General features: G+C 42.1%; 1 pseudogene; it reads left to right on the forward strand.

Annotated features, from left to right (window-relative positions):
- Positions 1 to 1603: 1603 nt before the first annotated feature.
- The window catches only part of LOC118623718, a 53539-nt pseudogene continuing 38456 nt past the window's right edge, over positions 1604 to 16686 (forward strand).

Genomic DNA, 16686 nt, shown 5'->3' on the forward strand with positions numbered 1-16686 from the left:
TATATTTCTTACAATTATTTAAATGTATAATTTAAGTTTTTACATATAAACTTAAAAATGTACCAGAAATTTTCAAATTATTCTAAGGGACACAAGCAAACCACCTGCAGACCACTATCATTTCCCCAGAGATGGACCCTCATACTCTCATCCCTCATCCTTCAGCTCCCATCATTGTCCACACGGTGGCAGTAGTGTCTATGCAGAAAGCTGGGTTTCCAAATGTCGAGGCCTGCTAAATCATTCCCATATTTCATTCGCTATCAACGTGTTATATAAATAGTCTACATATTGCATCAGGACAATAAATGTCCACTGTGACTCACCACTGCTGAATTTCAAACTATTTCATTAAATTTTCCAGTCATGTAACAAATAGGCTATAGCTATAAATATTAGTGCTATATAAATCTCTTTTCACCCACCTGGGAATGACCCGGACATTAAATGCATTTTTTACACTCCTCTCCGCTTTTCTCTTCTCCCCTGCTTACACAGTCTCTGCCCGCCCCCGCCACCAGTTTCAGTTGCTAAGCAACTAAAGGAGCTTTGTTGTTCCTGAACACTAACCATTAAGGGCCCTCAATTTCTCTAATGAGAACATGGCTACAGCCCAGATTACCTCCTTTTCCCGAAAAACAAAGCAGGATACTTATGACTTATGCTAATAGTAAGGCAAATAGCATCCCAATAGATAAATTCAAGAAAAGAAAATTACAAAAGCAACTGTAAACACAATACCCAGAGTTTACTTTGCCTTATTAAAAAGATCAAGATATTATTGAGCACCTATTATGTGCTAGGCACTTCACATATATGCTAGGTGCTCCACAGTTACTATTCCTTTCCATCTTCAAAATATTATTTATCTTAACATGCAGCCCTATTTTTGAAGGTTTTTATACCCCAGAACAGAGTAACTTTGTAAGATTCAATTGGGTGCAAGGTATGCTATTTTTTTTTTTTTTTATGAGAGTCATTGATAAAAGGGAAGTGGGAAAAGAAAACTTGTATGGATAAACCATTCATCAGTGATTCCTAGGCATTTCTCTTTTTTTTTATTTTAATTTTCACTTTAATTTTCCAGATCGGAAAGCTGAGACCAACAGAAGTTAAATGATGTGCCTTACAGCAAACAGCAGATTTCGAGTCTGTCCGACTCGAATACTGTCATGGTGCATAGCCTCTTGCTCCTGTTGGGTTCGCAACGTTGTAAGAATTATTCTCTCAGCTCATTAATGTATAAAAAGGTGTTCTTTGGTCCAACATGTAAAAACATGATGAGGATTCTGAGGATACCACTCTGCTAGGCTCTCCTCTCGGCCTGGCTGGAACGTTTGCCGTCTGTGTGAGCGGAGTTGGACCCATCCACCTTCAAACCTCGCTTTCCATTTGTCTATCCTAAGAAAGTTACCTCTTCACTTTGGATCTCAGTTTCTCCTTTACAAAATAAATAGTATCGACCCCATGAGGTGATTTGAGCATGAACGTGGTATTAGGCAGGACATGCGCCACTGCTGTGACAAGTGCACTCCCAGACGCAGACTGGCTCAACGTCCTTCAGCCTTTCCCCTCACTCAGCTGTAGTGGGAGGCAGGCCGGCATGTCGGCAGCACCCTCTCCCTCGGGTTCACAGGACGATAGCAGTTCCACTGTCTTCAACAAACGGCTTACAGGGCTCCTGGCATTACCTCCAGCCAGGTAAGCTAGACGCGGGAAAGAGTGGGAGAAGCGTGTTGGATGGCTTTTTAAAGTCAGACCTGGAGGCTGGGCATCACCTCCACTCACGCTGTCGGTCAGGACTCAGGCACATGGATACAGACTCTCCAAGAGGCTGGCAGGTGCAACGTAGCTGAGCTCCCAAGAAAAGGACCTAGCAATCGGAGAACAGCTAACAATCTCTGCCAAGGATCATGTTTCTGTGATCACGTCTTACTCCTCGCATAGTAAGAGTTCCATAAGTGTTAGTTTCTCCCTTCCCTCTCCCCTTTCTTCCTTTACTTTCTCTCTCCATCACCCATTTCTCTATATAGAAAATTTCTCATATCAGATATAACTCTTGATTGCACTAGAACAAGTCTTCAATTGATATTAAAAGTGTAAAATAGAGACGAGATGGTTTTTATAGCAAGTAACTTCTTGCTAAGTAGGAACCTAAACCTACTCAATAAAAACACTAGTATTTTAATTATGATTTCCACTTTCCTAAGTTGTCAAAATACTTGCTTGACTAAACCACAAAATTAAAACAATATTCAACACCATACTGCATTCTCCACATTTCACTTCATAAATATTCGAGTATCATACGTGATCAAAGAGCCTCTCAAGATCAGTTTGTCACATGTCCTCAGTGCAGGGAGAAGAATAAAATGTAAAGTGAAGCACTGTGCCCACAATCACACAGCTCGTCAACGGCAAGGCTGGGCTCTTGAAATCCAGCCAGGATGAGGGGGAAAGACGCTCCAAAGCCGCTATCCAGGCCTCAAGCCACGGCTGCGATGATTGAACACGTGCACACACGGTGCTTTGAGCACCCAGCAGAGGTCCACGGAAGTGTGGGAACCAGCCCATTTCCTCGGAAGGGTTAAAATGTTACAGATGTTAAAATTTTGTCTAGACTCAATTGATTTTTGGTTGAAGTCGTTTATCAATTTACCTAAACAATTTTAAAAGACAAGAAAATAAAATTAGGAGAGTCCGCTTTTTTTTTTTTTATCCTCACCTGAGGACATTTTTCTATTTTTTGTTCAGATAGAGCAGGAGGGAGAGAAAGGGAGGGAGAGAAAAATGGACATGAAAGGGACACATCGAGTGGCTGCCACCCGCACGACCCAACCAGGGCCGGGGACAAACTGCAACCGAGGTACATGCCCTTAGCGGGAACCGAACCCGGGTCTCTTCGGACCACAGGCCAACGCTCCAACCGCTGAGCCAAACCGGCCAGGGCAAGAGTCGGCTTTTGATGGAGGAAAAAAGTGAGAGCAGGTGCAGACCAGGGTGGGGGGAGGGCTTTGGAAAGACAACCCCAAATGAAGATGTTTGCGGGGGCAGGGTGGGGTGCTGGTGCTGGAGGAGAAAGGGCTTCCGAGGCCAAGAACCAGGACAACACCTCAGAGAGAAGTTTGTTTATTTTTTAAAACCTTATTTATTAAACACCTGAGAGCTTATATCGCAAAAAACTCAGAAGGCAGGTGGGCAGGTGCCATCACATCATTTTAAAGACGAGGACGTGAATTCTCAGTGAGCAAAAGGACTTGTGCACAGAAATAGCAGAGCCAAGATTTGACCCTGCCCTTTCGACTGCAAATCCACGACATTTTCCACTAATATAGACTACAGGGAAGGGAGCAGTTAACTGTCGGAGACAAACTTGATTTGCTTCATGCGTTCGCTGTTGCCGGCCACGGTGGACAGACTGTAGAGGTGGCGGCACGCCCGCTCCCTCCACGCCCGTCGCTGGGCGGCTGCGGTCCTGTCGGCAGCGGCCACTGCCCATTCTTGAATCTGGCTGGCCTGCCGGAGGGACGGGGCGGGAACTGGGGGGGGGGGGGGGGGGGACATCTGTAATAGTGTCAACAATAAAAATTAAAGAAAAATAAATAGACACAGACATTGCGTTGGGGCAAGCAGGGTGGGGGTGGGAGCGGGGCGGAGAGGGTCGATGGGGACCAAGGGGGACGTCTGTAAAACTTGCAACAATAAAAATAAATAAATAACTAATAAAATGAACCCATGGGCCTGTGCCTTGCTCTGGCTGACAGAATGGAGCGGAAACGATGGCATTGGCATCTGCAGCCCGACCAGAAGAGACCTCATGTGCTGCAGCTTTCTCTCCTTTGGACTCCTGCCCCCACCATGAGAAAATAAATCTGAGTTAGCACGCTGGACGATGAGAGACCTTCCCGAACAAGGCAGCTCCCAAACAACCCACCAGCTCACAGAAGACCCTTGAACAAGTCCCGCCAACGTCAGCCAAGCCCCGCCCGGGTCAGCAGACCTGCCCAGGGGTCCCACAGACCAGTGAGTGATAATAAATGGCTGTTTGGATCCATTATATTGGGGGATAATTTGTTAGCAAGCAGTTGCTAACTGATACAAAGTCAATCTTGTATCAGAACTATATTGAGGATGAGGCTAGCCCAACAATCCATAGATTCACCCAAACATCACAGAAATATATTAGAAGTGCCAACTACCTCTAGTTTCCGCAGCTTTCTTATGAAACTGTCAAAATGTATATTGCCCCTGTCTCTTCCAAATACCCTTAAGTGAAAAAAAATCACTCTTCTCAGTCACAACCACATCGCATTCTATAAATGCCGAATAATACTTTTAAAATATTAATCCAAAGAACATCAAATAATGACATTGCCCAGGAGCCTCTCTGTTTTTGTTTAACTTCGCCTGCTTTGTATATAGATCACGGCATAAAAAATCCTCTTAGGTCAATGTACTAATTGTCCTCATTTCCTTGGGAAATGTCATAATAAATAAATAAAATTTTTAAAACAGGAGTACTTTTTCAGTCCAGAAGTAGAAAAATTAATAAGGTTTTGAGAGGTAAGATCAAGTCAAAATTTGATGGCTGAAAAAGATGTCTCATTCCTCTGAATCTATAAGTCTCCTTTCCTTCCTGAATAGCCTTCGGAATATCAGTTCCAGACACCAACTCATCTTCAGACTTTGCTGAGTTTGGCATTTGGAGGATCAAGTTTCAAGAAAACCAGGAAAAGTCATTTATAAAATATGTGAGAGTGGAAATTCCATATGGTTTCTGACTTGTAAAAGTATAATAATATTTTTTTTAAAAACTCCATCTTCTCCATCCAAGCTTGTTTTCCTAAAGTATAACCTTGTCTGGTGGTTACTCTCTAAAAGGAAGTATTTTAAGAGGTCTCCTTTGGAAATAAAAAGTTATTCGAGTTCACTTTTGGTTTGTGTCAGCAAGTATTTCCACATGCTGTATGGTTTCCTGGGGGAAGCTGCCTTTCCTCAGACCGAGGGTGGAGGGAACAAGGAACGTAAATTGACTGTTACATTTCAGATCTAGTTCATACTGAAAACATTGGAACAGAGCGTAGGGAACTCAGTTCTCTTATGCCAGACACCAGTGATGCCCACACTTAACTTATGAGAAAGTATCGTTCGGCAGTTAGGAAAACGGGTGCAGATCCCAGTCCCAGGTCTTTCATTTATTGCTGTGTGACCTCAGTTTCCTCCTCTGTAAAAGGGGAATAATTCTAATGTCACAGTGCCGTTTCTAGGAAAGTATGCCAGGTACATAGTAAATAGCTAATAACTTATTGAGCTGAGCACTGCACTAAACATGTAACATCTCCTTTAATTTTTTTTTTTTGATGGATTTTTTTCTTTTTAGAAAGAGAGGAAGAGAGAGAGAAGTATCGATTGGCCACCTCCTGCACACCCCCTACTGGGGATCGAGCCCACAAACCAGGCATGTGCCCTGACCAGGAATTGAACCAGGATCTCTCGGTCCATGGGAGGATGCCCAATCCACTGAGCCACGCCAGCCGAGCGTGACATCTCATTTAAACCTTAGATGAGGAATGGGCTGAGAGGGTTCATACTTAGGCTGTAGCATGCAAATAGCGGAGCTGCTGTTTGAGTTCAAGGGGTCTGATTTGAAACCTCCCTCCTGCTCTTCCTCTCCCCTTCTGCCAGCGTGTCACAAGTGCAAACAGGACTCTCGGGAATGGTCGAGACACAAGAGGGAAGGAACGTGATTTACTGATTCCCCACATGGAAAAGAGTCGTTTGCTAACTTTTCTCTGGTTTTTGATCAAAAGAGAAATAAACTTCTATGGTGTGTGAGTCACTGTGTTTTGGGGTCTTGTTTGTTATAGAAGTTTGATCTACCCCAACCAATAAAGTTAACAAGTACAGAATTAAAAAATGGATGTGTTCTCTGAATGATGCTACAGGCTGGTAGGACCAATCTTCCATGGCCGAATAGCCCCTCCATGAGGAAACACGCCCGGGAGGCAGAGGAACAGCCAGAGGGCATGGCGTCCACTCCGGACAGGCTGGGCTGGCGCTCTGCTAACCGGCCGTGAGACGGTGGGTAAGTCATTCAACATGTCTCAGCCTCGGGGAGTCCAGGTGTAAAGCAGAATCACAGTCATCAACTAATGGTGTTCATGATGTAGACTGTCCAGAACAACCAGTAAGCTCCACGACAACCATCGTACCAGCTGGGGAGAGCACGCTCGCTCACGGGCACAGTGGAGGACACGGTGCTAGTTCTTACCCTTCAGGCTCCTTTCGTCCCCAGCTCATCTCCCTCATCCCCCTCATCTCCCTGGTCTCTAGAGATAATGCCAACATCAATCAGGGTACCACTTTAAGTCACCTTCCATTTGGATTGGATTGGATTTCCACTCCTTGCCATGCTTCCTTTTAACCTATGACATGCACTGTTTTTTTAAGGTATTCATCCATCCATCATGTGTTATTTGTGTTATTTTACTAATTTAATTCTAAGAGAGTAACATTTATCTGCCTGTTTCCAGGTTCTAATGCACACTTCACTGTCAACCCCAAGCACTAATCACAGATATTAAACGCTCAGCTCATACTGCCCGTCATCAGTGGGCAGAGGAGCCAGAGGAAGAGAGTCTCCCTGCACAGGCCGGCTTGGGCAGTCCACGTGGTGAAACGAACTCTCTGATCCATTTATGACTGACCAGTCGTGTCCATCACTGGAAGATAGACCCATTTGAATTTTCTGAATCAGCTGACACAATGACACGTGGCCTTGCATCACATGAGGAAGAACGTACAGTGACTGTTCATCCTCGTTTATCCTGACAAGGTGAGAGCCCTGGGATCCACCCCAAAACCAGAGAGACAAGCTCGAAGGGGCCTGTCTCCCCTAACTGAGGTGGCCACTGCCACAAAGAGAATGTCCCTGGGTCTTGAAGACTACCCGGTTCCTAAATTCCACTTTGTGCCAGAATTTCTGGGCACAGCAGTTGCATAGCAATCTGCACAGTAGCCCGGGGGCGCACCGCCCTTCCCCCACACACATTTCCACTGGTGCCACACCTCTTCAGGGTGTTGCGTTGTGTGTCCTTCTCCAGAGGTAAAATCCCTTGCTGTTTAATGTCCTTTAAGTATTTCCATTTTGCTTTGTCTTAATATTTCTGGAAATAAACTAAAGAGCCCAGTAAATAAGAGGGCTGATTATTCTTAAGGCAATCTTGTTCTTAGTTATATTTTCAAGTATCCAGTAAAATTCCTTTGGCTTCTTTTGGACCTAGTCACCATGGTCATAACCAGATGTCCACATCCATGAAAATCTCCCACAACACATTAAATTGCACTCTAATGCACTATTTTTTACTCGACTAAATTGGCACTGCTTGGTTACGGCTGTATGATGGTTATAGTATTTCCTGGGATAACGTCAACATTTACTTTATTGCAAAATACTAAAAACCACATTGTGTTCATAGTCGTATTCAGCTAGCACTTCAACTCCAGTATTCCTGGCACACGTAAATTTTTCCCCCTTTTCTTCTTTAATATCAGAGAAAGACGAAAAAGAAGTTATTTAAAGAAGTGGATATAATTCTTTGGAAAATAGTATGACTGTAATTTAATTTTTTTCTGAATTAAACCACAGTTACTGGAATGTCTACCAAAGTTCATAGGAATTTAGGTAGCTATATATATATTTCTATATTTTTTAGCAATTTCTCAATTATATACATATATATATCTCAGGAATTGGCAGTCTATAATCCCAGCAAACAGAGCCTGCATCCTGTTGTAAATAAAGTTTTATTGGAACACAGCCATGTTAATTCATTTAAGTGTTTTCTATGGCTGCTCTCACACCACAACAGCAGAACCGATGGCCCACAGAGCCCACGATGTTTACTATCTGGTCCTTCACAGAAAACGTTTTCTGACTCCGGTTATCAATGAGAGACTTGAAGTGAATGAATTTGTACTTGTGAGGTCGGGGATGGGATGAAAGAAATTCTTTCCTCTTGATTACATGGCCGTTTATACTTGGGCTTTCCCCTCTGTCCTGGGGTGAAGAGTGTCCCCCAAGAACCGGTGAGTGTGACCTTATTTAGAAATAAGGTCTTTGCCGATGTAATCAAGTTAAGATGAGGTCATACTGAATTAGGGTAGGCCCTAAATTCTGCGAACATAAAGAGTCTACAGGGCCAACCAGACAAGCTCAGGGGCTGCATGGCAGGCCTGACAGGCTCAGTGACCAAATGTAACCACACAGAATGATCTAATCATCAATTTTTTTAAATTTAATTAATTTACTTTTGTTATAGATGTTTCTCCTTTCCCCCCACTGACACCCTCCTCCTGTTCCTGCCCCCCACCCCCAGCATTGTTGTCTATGTCCATTGGTTAGGCTTATACGCATAAGTTCTTTGGTTTATTCTTAACTAGACAGGTCATGGTAGGTAGTCACAACTCAGGCCTATAGCTTCCTTAGCACAGGTCGATATTTACCTTAAGTAAGCCCAGTCCATTGTTCTTATGCATCTAGGATGACGTACGTTTGCAATGCCAGACTAATTTTTTTGTGGCACAATCATCAGCACCAGAGCAGACCACGGAACTCCTGTGTTATCTTGTTGCCCACATACCACCTCCACTTACTGTAAATGTTCAATGTTAGCTATCCTGTGCCCACCAATGTAAAAGAAGTGTGCGTCCCTCCACTTTACGATTCATTCAATCCTAGAGATTTCCCTTCTTTGCTTTCTTCCACCTCCTGAATCTACCGCCAGCGGATTTCAGGCCACCTTCCTTACGTTTTCTCCTGTGGCTCTAAGTGCACACAAGAAACTGCAACACTGCTCTTCTCGGGAGCGCCCCTCAATCCCTGAGGTGGTGCTTCTGGGTCAGCCCTCTCATTTGGCTCAAATACACTCTTACACATTTTTTCTATAGGTTTGAACTTTCTTTCATAGACAATCCAATGATGGGTGTCCTTACAAGGAGAGGGAGATTTGGAGACCCAGAGGAGGAGACACAGAAAATAAGGCCATGTGACAACAGAGGCCGGGATGGAGAGGTGCTACCGCAGCCAAGGAATGCCAAGGGTCCGCACGGACACCTTAGAGGGAGGCTCCCTGCTGGCACATTGAATTCAGGTTTTTAGCCTCCAGAGAATACATTTCTGTGGTAGTAAACCACCTAGCCAGCAGTAACTGGTCACAGCAGCCACAGAAAACTGATACCCCTCGGTTGAAGCTTTCGCTGTGAAGGCCCTTGACTAGTTTTCAATTTAACCGTAAAAGGATGACCGAGTAGCCAACATAATTGCAGGTCACTGATGCACAGAACATTTTAAATACATGTAAAGATGACATAAAGTATTTTTTTAACTTTGTAAGCTAGGGTTAGAGTACAGATAACAAGTAAGTGGCAAAGAATTCTAAAAATAAGGGTGGGGGGATCAGATAACTATGAAAGCATGTGTTCTCATAATGCTCAGACTTTTTACCTTAACAAACAGAAAAATATTATTTCTATCAACTCTCAGGACCATGTACTGAGCACCACCCCCACCCCCAGTGGCTACTCCCTCTACTTTGAGCACTTTTTTTTTTTTTTTTTTGAAATTTTTCTTTCTTTATTGATTTTTAGAGAGAGAAGAAGGGAGAGGGAGAGAGAGATAGATGAGAGAGAACATCGACTGGCCACCTCCTGCATGCCTCACACTGGGTTGTGGGGATTTGGCCCACAACCTGGGCATGTGCCCTGACCAGAAATCAAACCAGGGACCTCTTGATTCATGGGTGGGCGCTCAACCACTTAGCCACACCAGCCAGGCTGAGCACTTTTGTTTTGATATTCACATTGTTCATCCCTCATTTCCTTCAGGTCTATGTTCAAGTAATACTTTATTAAAGAGGCTTTCTCCTGCATCTCATATCACACACACACACACACACACACACACACACACACACACTTGTCCAGTCTCTTTGTAGCCTCTTCAACCTGACTTTCCTTCCTAGCATTTATGTTTCATTTGTTTATTGTCATCCACCTGCACTAAAATGTAAACTTTAGGAGGTCAGGAAATGTGTTCTGCTTTATTCACTTATGTATCTCCAATGTTTGTATTTATGAAGCAGAAACATGGAGAGACAGGGTTGATGGCCTGAGTTCAAATTCTGGAACTAGCACCTACTAGCCATGTGACCTTGGGTATATTATTCATCTCTCTGAGCCTGACTGGCCTCACTTATAAAGCAGAAATCAGAAGACTAGTAACAATATATACCCAACACATTGTAGCTTCTGATCCAATATTATTGTCAAAGTGGAAATACAAAACTTTAAAGTATAGTAACTCCAGGTTCATTCACCAGCTTCTGGAGTGTTTGAGGCAGCAGTGACTTTACAGTTGAGATATATGAAACTGACCTTTAGAAATATCTTCATACCCAACTCTAGTACACTGCTGGTGGGAAAGCAGACTGGTGCAGCCACTATGGAAAACACTATGGTGTTACCTCAAAATATTAAAAATGAAATTGCAATTTGACCCAGCAATCCCACTTCTAGGAATATACCCTAAGAAGACTGAAACACCAATCAGAAAGAATATATGTACCCCCATGTTCATAGCAGCACTATTTACAATAGCTAAGATCTGGGAACAGCCCAAGTGTCCATCAGTAAACAAATGTATAAAAAGTTGTGGTAGCCCTGGCCGGTTTGGCTCAGCGGTTGGAGCGTCGGCCCGCGGTACAGAGAGACCCGGGTTCAGTTCCCGCTAAGGGCACGTGCCTCGGTTGCAGTTTGTCCCTGGCCGTGGTTGGTCGTGCGGGTGGCAACCACTCGATGTGTCCCTTCACATCGATGTTTCTCTCTCTCTCTCTTCCTCTCTCTCCCTCCCGCTCTATCTGAACAAAAAAATGGAAAAATGTCCTCAGGTAAGGATAAAAAAATAAAATAAAAAAAAAGTTGTGGTACATATACACAATGGAGTACTATGCATCTGTAAGAAAGATCTCTTATCCTTTGAGACAACATGGAGGGACCTGGAGAGTATTATTCTAAGTGAAACAAGCCAAGCAGAGAAAGACAAATATCACATGATCTCACTTATTTGTGGAATATAATGAACATAACAGTCTGAGGAATAGGGTAGACCCAGAGACGTGGAAGTAGGGTACAGACTGACAATCCCCAGAAGAGGGGGTGAAGGGAAGAGATAAACCACAGAACTTATATGCATGTATGTATGAACAATGGACATGGACAACAAAGGTGGGGACGGGGTAGGGGGATGGGGAAGAGGGTGTCAATGAGGAAAAAAAGGAGAAACATCTATAACAAAAATAAATTAATAAAATTAAAAATTAAAAAAATTTTAAAGTATAAGGATATCCCCCCAAAAAAAGAAATAACTTCACACCCAGATGTGTAATTAAAATGTCTTCATCAGATTCATAAGAATTGATTACTCTTATCTGATTGATTTTATCTTTGAGAAAGATAATTTAAAAAACTGTTAAATTAGCTTAAATTAGAAGCAGACACAGTCATGTACTGCTTACCTACAGGGATAGTTCTGAGAAATGTATCAGGTAATTTCGTCATTGTATGAACATCATAGAGTGCACTTACACAAACCTATGTAGTACAGCCTACTGCACACCTAGCCTATATGGTACAGCCCAATTCTCCCAGGCTGCAGCCTGGACAGCATGTTATTGCACAAAACAAAATGAAAGTAAATCAAGTGCAAGAGAAAATGCCGCAGTCGAGAGACATGATAAAGACAAGATGCGTGGAGCTGTCACTAACACAGCATAACCTACTGTTTCACAGCAAACTTTCTTTTCATGACTAGAAAGAGTACACTAGAAAATATGATTTAAAAAAAAAGTATAGTAAATTCATAAACCAGTAACATAGTTGTTTATTATTATTAAGTATTATGTAATGCAAATGATTGTATAAGCTGTACTTTTATATGACTGGCAGTGCAGTAGGTCTGTTTACACCAGAATCATCACAAATATATGACTAATGCATTGTACCAGGATGTTATGATGGCTACAATGTCACTAGATGACAGAAAATTTTCAGCTTTAATAATCTTATAATCTATCATATATGTGGGTCATTGTTAACCAAAATATCATTATGTGGCTCATGAATGCATTTAAAAAGTAATTAATAATATGATATCCAAGGTCAGGGTGTGTAGCCAAGACTCAGAAGGGTCTACCAGAGAACAAGAACTATCAGAAACCAAGAAATGTTTTTTTCTTCTCTTCCTGTCTGTTCCTGATTTTCCTTCCCTCTCTCCCTCCACTTCTCTCTCTCTCTCTCTCTCTCTCTCTCTCTCTCTCTCTCTCTCTCTCTCTCTCTCTCTCTCTTCTCCCTCATGCTAAGTTGTCTAAAGTTGTAGACTCCCTTTTCTCTGCTTCCTGGCTCCATGTATCCTATCAGTTGACATGCCCAACAGCCAACCAGAGCCTTGTTTCAAAGTGTGATCTACATCAGAATCTCATGGAGCTGCTTGTTGAAAATGGACATTTCTGGGACCCACCAGAAGTGAAGCACTGAACTCTTCCTTTTGCAAAAGCTCTTTATGATCCATATCACATGAAATTTAAGAACCACAGAACTAGAATCTGTGTTCTAATTCTAAATCACAGGTGAGGGAGACTCAGATTGGCCTAGCAAACATATACTAATCACCTATGGCTAGAAGGGGGCAAAGTCACAGAATATATGTGGTCACAGGGGCTCATATCTGGAGTAGAACACCATTCTCCCAAACAGAAATGACTTTTTCTAAAGTTCCAATTGCCCCTAAAAAAACAGGAAGCTGGATATTGGACTCTGAAATGCTTCTGTGAGAAGTGTTCACACTTCCAGAACCTTACATGCCAGCAGGAATAGTCAATAATCTATAGGAAAATAATTTCTACCTATTTTTACTTTTTAAATCTCTCTTGGTTTCATTAATTGGCAGGATTGAATTCATATCTAGAACCCTAGCTGCAAGGGAGTCTAGAAAATGTAGTTTTAACTTCACAACTTCTCCAACTAGAAGAAATAAAGGCTGAGGGAGCTGATGTATAGTATCCAGCACAAATGGCCTTCTTTATCATTTGTACAATTTTACAGCATAATAAGAATCAATCACCATTTTACCTTTAGATCTCCCATATTTAGACTTATCTGTAGATTTTCCCTTATTTAGAAGAGTGAAGGGGAAGACATGTTTAAAAGCATTCCATTATCTTGGCAGTAAAAGTACACTATTAGGATTCTTCGATTTAACCAATTTTCTGCATAGTGTTTGGATTAATGGTATGCAATCCAAATGTCATTCAGAAGCCTTCTAATGCCATTACTCAAGTAAAATTGGCTCAAATCCCAACCCAAATACCTCAATCTGTGCAAACATAAAGCCTCTCTCCAAATTTCACTAAATGCCACATGAACTATGTTCCCCACATCAATCTGCTCTTGGGACTTCTACTTCCACATGTTCTCCCTGTAAAACACTTTTTTGATCCATCTGAGACACTTAACTATTCTCTCATTTCCACAATATTCGATTCACAAAATATTAATAAGGTTAATAGGTTACACTGCAAACAGTTTTGAACAATAGGCATTGTAGTTTTTAAAATATTCCCTGGACACTCCAGTCCCATGAGTTTTAATGACCCAAGTCTACTCAGTTTCCACCATACTCCAGCTTGTCAGCGGAGTCACCAGTTCTCCAGAACAGGGGGTAAAGTTCTCAATTTCTCACCCGGAATGGTTTAGTCTTTCAAACTACAGTGACCTAAGCAATACCGATTTATTTATTTATTTTGATATAACAAGATGTATGGTGGTAAGCAGTCTAGGGCTAATATACTTACTTAGTGATTACATACGTGTCCCAGATTCTTCCAGTCTTCCTGTTCTACTCTTATTAAACATTATTATTTGTTCTCATGCACATGGCCTTATGGTTACAACATTCAAGCTGCACTTTCAACCATTAGGCTATTTTCTAAGTGACTCGAAGGTTCAAAATCAGATGTGTTGAATATGGTATTCATTATATATTTTGAAATACCACAGACCATATTATACACAAAATTTTAGAAACTAAAACAGAGTTCGATTTTAATATATAATTGCCTGAGCATAAGTCAACTGATGTTCTAGTACAGAGATAACAAAAATGTAAAAAATTGTAATGTTTTGCTACATCACGAATGTCTCTGAGTTATGTACCAGAATCTGTAATAGGCATTAAAAAAAAAATTTTTTTTTTATCCTCACCCAAGGACATTTTTGCATTTACCTTCAGATAGAGTGGGAGGGAGAGAGGGAGGAAAAGAGAGAGAAACATCAATGTGATAGAACCACATTGACTGGTTGCCATCCACACAACCCCAACTGGGGCTGGGAACAAACTGCAACCGAGGTACATGCCCTTAGTGAGAATCAAACCTTGGTCTCTCTGGTCCGCAGGCCAATGCTCTAGCCACTGAGCAAAACTGGCTAGTGCTATAATAGGCATTTTATATGCATTATTTAATTTAATTTTCATTATATCATTTTACAGATAGAAAAACTGAGGTTCAGCGATATTAAATGATTTGCAAAAGGTCACAGGAATCCCACACCTCATGAGCCTCAATTCCAACTCCAGGGGCATGGAGCCTTCCTTCTGCTTTCTACCAAAATGGAAAAGCATTCAAGCCACAGTCCCTGAGGACCTCCAACATATGTCTGTGCACCGTGACTGTTACCATACACCACAGAACTGGAATACACTTTATGCATGTTCTACTTCAAGATATTTTAGTGGTAGTGTGAGAGTTGTTATATTAGTCTTAAACTACATCTACAACACTTAGTTGTGATAAGATAGGTTGTAGATCTATTCTTAGAGTACATTTCTGTGGCCCAGACATTACACCAGAATATAATGCTCCCTCCATTAGGATATCCTCTGGGGGGGGGAAATGAGTTTAAGGAAAAGTTTACAAATTATGCAAAAGCACTAACGGTGTTTGCAGCTGTGTGACAAAATTACCCAAAGGGCTCCAGCTCACTTTAAAGAACAAAGCCAATAAAGCTGGGCACAGCACGTAATAAGTATGGCATCTCCAGTCCTCTTTCTGCACCTTAGCCTGCTTCCCCACCCTCGTGGATTTCCTTCTTTTGTTTTAGGCACAGTAAAATCTCCAGTTTCCTTCACCATTTCAACTTATCAAAACAAGGAGGGATCCATTAAATGGTTATACACAACAGTTAAACTAATGACACTTCGCTGAAACATATTCAAACTCAACATGACCTCATCTAGACATTTGCATTTTGTTTTCACATCAAATTGTAGAGTGAAAGATTACTTCTAGGACAGGAAACTGGCATGTGCAAGTAGGTTAGGAAATATGGAGAGAGAGCAGAGGGACCCTTAAAGGAGAGATTTCTCGTTAAAACTGAAGGCAACCCTAAGTAAGCACTTTCAAGGAGACCTGGGGATGAGAATGAAAGGAACTGGTAATTCCCCCTCTTCTCCTGCTTATGATACCTCACCGAAAACAAAGAATGTTGATCATCATTGTCCTGGCATACTGCGTGCCTTCACCCGCAGTACCATCTGAGATCGCAGGTCCTCTCACCCCGTTCTGGCCTAAGTCTGTTTCTGCAACATGAAATGGACAAGGGCTGACCTCTCAGCCCCCAGTTCCATCCAGGCCTTGTTTCACAGGCCTGATCTCCTCACCCTGTTTATGAAAGAGAATTCAGCATTTCCCAAAGGATTTCTGAGAAACAGATGGTATCAGAATTACTTGCCTTGCTTACTTACAATGCAGATTCCTGGGCCCTGCCACAGTTTTACTGAATCACAACCTTCCAGAGATCTTATGCACACTAAATTTGGGGAACAGCCAGATGCATTTATTAGCCCAGTTTCACAGCTCAGAGGTATAGAGATTAGGTTATCTACCGATGGTCACCTGGCTAAGTGGCAAGAGTTTTGCTCTATAACCCCTGCCCTTAAACTCTAAGCAGTCCTGCAACTAACCTTGAATTACTGAAAGTTCTCAGTGTAACAGCAGCTGTTCTCTTCAGACAATAATCTCACCAGGTCCAGGGTCAAATTATATAGTGTTTGAGTAGATGAGCACTACTATCCACCTGTCGGGGCTCAAATCTTAGCCCCACCCTTTTCATCTATGTGATCCTTCACTTAACCTTGCTGTATCTTTTTTGTTGTTGTTAATCCTCAGTGGAGGATATTTTTTCCATTGATTTTAGAGAGAGGAAGGGAGGAAGGTGGAGAGGGAGAGAGAGAGAGAGAGAGGCATCGATGTGAAAGAGACACATCAATTAGTTGCCTCCTGCATGGGTCCTGGGGATCGAACCTGCAAGGTTATGTGCCCTTGACCAGGAATCAAACTCGAAACCCTTCAGTCTGTGGGTCTATGTTCTAACCACTGAGCAAAACTAGCCAGGGCTAACCTTGCTATATTTTAGTTTATCTATCTACAAAATGGGAATAAAAGTACCTACTTCTTAGGGTTATTGTAAGGCTTAAATTAATTACTCCATAGAAAATGCTTAGAACAATGTTTGACATATTGTTAAGTACTCAGTGTATAAGGTGCGAGTATTTCCTGCTTAAGCTTAACCCTA

The sequence above is a fragment of the Molossus molossus genome, unplaced genomic scaffold (assembly GCF_014108415.1).
Source record: "Molossus molossus isolate mMolMol1 unplaced genomic scaffold, mMolMol1.p scaffold_m16_p_10, whole genome shotgun sequence".
Lineage (NCBI taxonomy): Eukaryota > Metazoa > Chordata > Mammalia > Chiroptera > Molossidae > Molossus > Molossus molossus.